Here is a 5,259-nt window from a genome sequence, read left to right as displayed (position 1 = left end):
TTCCATGAAACTTGGTACAGATGTGTGCCTTTGGTTGTAGATGTGCAAGACGCATTTTTTTACAGTACCCAAAAGTACGTTGCCATGGTAACGGTATATTAATGGCAGAAGATCAAGGAAAGATCTTGCGGATTTAACTACTTCCTCAGTTTTTTGACCAAAGCTTATGAAATGTGGCACACACCTTGATCTTGGTGGGAAGATGTGGAAGACATATTTTTCGGACGTGTCGGAAGCTGCGTTGCCATGGTAACGGCATATAAATGGCAGAAGATCAAGGAAAGATCTTGTGGATTGAACTACTTCCTCTGTATTCGACTGAAGCTCATGAAATGTGGCACACACATTGGTCTTGGTGGGAAGATGTGCAAGACATATTTTTTGGATGTGTCGGAAGCTGCGTTGCCATGGTAACGGCATATTAATGGCGGAAGATCAAGGAAAGATCTTGTGGATTGAACTACTTCCTCAGTTTTTGACAAAAGCTTATGAATTGTGGCACACACAATAGTCTTGGTGGGAAGATGTGCAAGACATTTTTCGGACGTGTCGGAAGCTGCGTTGCCATGGTAATGGCATTTAAATGGCAAAAGATCAAGGAAAGATCATTCCTTGGGTAAGACTGTCGTCACGGGGCGGGGGTATTAATCACCTTAAGTGATATTTCTAGTTTCTGAAAGAGCGGGTCTTCTTTTACATTATGCTAAAATTTGGTATCATAAATTGGGCAGGAAAGTTTGTTTTTAGGAGTTTATCTGGAACATTTTTGGTAGAATAGTGTGATTAGGTGTGTCTTTAGAATCCCTTTTTTTGCCTCCGCCATGAAGTGGTGCCGGAGGCATTATGTTTTTGGGTTGTCCCTCCGTCCGTCCGTACGTACGTCCGCTTTCGTTTACGCGATAACTTGAGTAATGTTTACTGGAATTTTACCAAACTTGGTCCAAGTATGAAGTATGATGGGGCAATTAGTTAATTAGATTTTGGGTGAAATTGGCTAAAGGTCAAGGTCAAATCATGAAATTGCATCCGTTTACGCGATAACTCAAGACTGGATGGAGCAAATTTCACCAAACTTTGTTGGAGGATGATGTATGATGGGGCAATTACTTGATTAGTTTTTAAGTGAAATCGGACAGGTCAAAGGTCAAAGATCAAGGTCAAATCCTAAAATTTATCTGTTTACGTGATAACTCAAAACTGGATGAAGCAGCTTTCACTAAACTTGGTCCAAGGATGATGTATGATGGGACAATTAGTTGAGTAGATTTTTGTGACATTGGCAAGAGGTCAAAGGTCAAAAGGTCAAGGTCAAATGCTACAAATGTTGCAATTTCCCCCATATCTATGCAATGCCCGAAGGTATTTTCTTGAAACTTGGTGTGGACATGTACTACTGCATAAAGATTCTCCAGAGAGAGTTTCATGTCATAAGGTCAAAGGTCAAATGGTCAAAGGTTAGGGGAAAATGTTGCAATATCACTTTTCTCGCAAATGGTTCAATGTATTTTCATGGAACTTGGTACATACGCATGTACTGTCTGGCAGGGATTCTCTAGGGAATTTAGGGGTCATGGGTCAATAGTCAGGAGTCAAAGGTCAAGGTCAACTCCTCAAAATTTTACTATTTCCCTCATATACTAGTATATGCAATGCTTGCATTATTAGTTTCAAAACTTAGTATATGCATTACCTAATGGAGATTCTCTGGGAAATTTCCAGCCAGAAGGTCAAAGGTCAAAGGTTAAGGGTCAAAGGCCAGGTTTCAATGCCCCCCCCCCCCTCAAAAAAAAAATATTTTGTACCATTATCACACTCTTTCTTCATACCTTTGAAATTACTCAATGCATAAACTTCCCCAAAATTCCCCAAATATGTATACCTGCACTCTTAGAAAATTATGGCAAACCCAGTTCAAGACATTTCTGACAAACCTGTCATTTCAATATTTTGCCAGTTATGTGAAAATGTCATGGATCACACATTGTGAAGACATTGTACTTATACGCCTATTGGGAGAATCATGCATTATGGCGAAGGCATCAGTCGCCATAGCGACATTTCTTGTTCATTTCTGAAAAACCTTGTCCACACTCTTCACTTTCAGCTCTAATAACTTTTGAAAGGATAGTGCTACTGCTTTGAAAGTTGGCATTACTTATGGACAGAATGTGTTAATGAGGCATGCCTAATTTCAGTTTAATCTAATAATCCCTTCATTGTTGTTACTCTGGTGGTTTACTTCCTGTTTTTTGTCCCATTCATTGCACAGCCAGCACAGTTTGAAAAAGATTAAGCGCTTGAATAGACACTGTACTTCAGAGCCTCTTTTCTCAGTTCACACTTTTCCTGAGTTTGTGCTTTCTTTCCAATATTTAGATAGGTTAGGAGAGTCCATTTGATTTGAGTTATACATCATTTTAAAGCTTAAAGTCTGCTCTTCCAGAATATGGTCTTAACTAAAAATTCATGTCTGGCAACTTTTTGTTTGTTTTGAGGTGCAGGGTCACATATAATGATAATTGGTCAAGTATATGTATGCTCAAATGATGGCTTGTGTGGGTCTAGGGCAATTACTGTGTGGACAATTACCCCAGACCCTTTTCTCCTGACCCCAACCCTAATCCTAATCCTAATCTTAACCCTAACCCAAACTCAAACTTAACCCTCATCTTTACTCTAACCTTATCACTACGATAAAATTGAATGCGTACATGACAGTGATTATACTACATGTAGCTGTTTCAAAAAACATTTCCTACTTTTGATCTGTAATACATTTAGCTCAAAAAATATATCAGATAACACTGACATTGATATGAGCAATAGCTGAATAGTGTACAATTATGTTGGAGGTAATTCAAAAATAAAAGCATAAATCAGTTTCATTAAAAACAAGATTAACTTTTAAGTTAGGGTTCAGACTTTGCTCTGTTTTTCAACCTTCTGTGAAAAACTTAAACTTTGCACAGTGGTCAGTTGGTGTGTATGGGAATGTGTGATTAACACCTGGACAATGGTCCTAGACATTGGTCAGGGTTTAAATGCTTTATTATTTAATTATTCATGAGGAATTCTGACAGCGATTATACTACATGTTGGTGTTTCAAAAAACATTTCCCACTTTTGATTTGTAATACATGTAGTTCAAAAACTATATATCAGATAGCACTGACATTGATATTCATGAGCAATAGCTGAATAGTGTACAATTTTGTTGGAGGTAATTCAAAAATAAAAGCTTAAGTCAGTTTCATTAAATACATGATTAATTTTTAGGTTAGGGTTCAGACTTTGCACTGTTTTCAACCTTCTGTGTAAAACTTGCACAGGGGTCAATTGGTGTATATGGGAATGTGTGGTTAGCACCAAGACAATGGTCCTAAACAATGGTCAGGGTTTAAATGCTTTATTATTAAATTCATGAGGAATTTTGTAATCACAGCTAGTCGTTATACATCCTGAAATCCTGTATGCCAGCACGTGAAAACTTTTTTTTTCGGTACATGCATTTCACCCTTTACCATGAATTCAGACTAGCAGCGCCCAGGGCAAAAGCGCATTGATTATTTATGAACTAGATAAGCACTCTGAGAGCGCAGACCTCCACCAAGCAGCTAATTTCCACCCATTTGTTCGTCCATAGAGGTCAGTGATTTCCACCCATACGTATGCATGCTGAAAATTGCCCAAATTCCCAATATAGAAGCCTTTTGCTGCATCATCAACCCTCAGCTGCGCGGCGCACCTCGCAGTATGAAAACCTCAAACATGCGGAGCATGAACTCCCAGGTTCGTTGACCCTAATGTACCTGCCAAAATATTGAAAATCCTTCATAAAATTCATAAAAGTTTCTGGATCACTACCAAAATGTAATCGCCTGTTCTTTGTGTCATTCTCAACCTTTCTTGCAAGTTTCATAAATCTGTTCACAACTTTTTATGCCTCCGCCAACGAAGTGGCCGGAGGCATTATGTTTTCGGGTTGTCCGTACGTCCGTCCCGTTTTGTTTTTGTCGATATCTCAAGAACCGTGTGGTGGTTTTACATCAAACTTGGTATGAGGGTGTATCCTGGGGGGATAATACTTTGTTTGGATTTTAGGGTCACAGGGTCAAAGGTCAAAGGTCACAGGTTATATTGTGAAAAAAAGGTTGAAAATTCATGTTTTTTTCCGTATCTCGCAAATGGTTCAAGGTATCTTCATGGAACTTAGTATATTTGCTTGTTCCAATGGGCAGTGATTATCTAGGGAAGTCGGGGGTCATGGTTCAAAGGTCAGGGGGTCAAACGTCGAGGTCAACTCCTCGAAATATCACTACTTTCCTTATGTTTATGCAATGCCTGAAGGTTTTTTTTTTTTTTTAACTTGATGTATGCATGTATTACCCAATATATATTTTGTGGGAAGTTTCTTGCCAAAAGGTCAAAGGTCAGAAGGTCAAAGGTCAAGTGAAAGTGCTGAATTGCACTTTTTCCTCCATATCTCAAAAGTGACTCAAGGTATCATCATGAAACTTACATATTTATGCATGTTCAACCTAACAGTGATTTTCATTGGAACTGTGTGGTCAAAGGTGAAAGGCCAGGTTTAGATAATGCTATTTTCCCATATGATACTGAAATTATACTTTTTCTCAATACCTTGAAAATTACTCAATGCATAAACTTATAAAAGGGTCAAAAGTCAAGTAAAATCATCAGTTCCCCCAAATACCTGCACTCTGACATTTTAATCATTCATCCAATTGAACCTAGTTCTAGGAAAGTGAACATTCAGCACATTTGTGGCAAACCTGTCATTTTAATATTTCGCCAATTGTGTGAAACTGTCATCACACACTGTCAAAACATTGTACTATAGACCTGTTTATATGAGAACCATGCGTTATGGCGGAGGCATATCAGTCGCCGTAGCGTAAATCTAGTTTTGAGTTATTTTGCACGCGTACAAACAAACAAACTGTAACAAAAACATAACCTCCTCTCTTGGTGGAGGTAATAAAAGCATTCATGTGCCTTGTAGCAAGAGACCAGAAACCAGCAGAGCTCTGAACAGGTGATATTTATGTCCATTGCTCAGGGTCATTGTGCACTTACACACGTACACATCATTGGTTCCTGTGTAAAGTTCAAGTTTTGTATAGAGGGTTAAAATTTGACCAAAATCTGGAACCCAACTTTGAAATTAATCATGGATTTAATGAAACTGATTTATTGTCTCGCCCACCGGAGGTGAAGGCGAGACTAAGGGATCCAAAT

This window comes from Diadema antillarum, unplaced genomic scaffold, assembly GCF_040938485.1.
Source record: "Diadema antillarum isolate AM-2024a unplaced genomic scaffold, OU_Dant_1.0 seq00001145_RagTag, whole genome shotgun sequence".
Taxonomy (NCBI): Eukaryota; Metazoa; Echinodermata; class Echinoidea; order Diadematoida; family Diadematidae; genus Diadema; species Diadema antillarum.
This window is presented reverse-complemented; position numbering follows the sequence as displayed.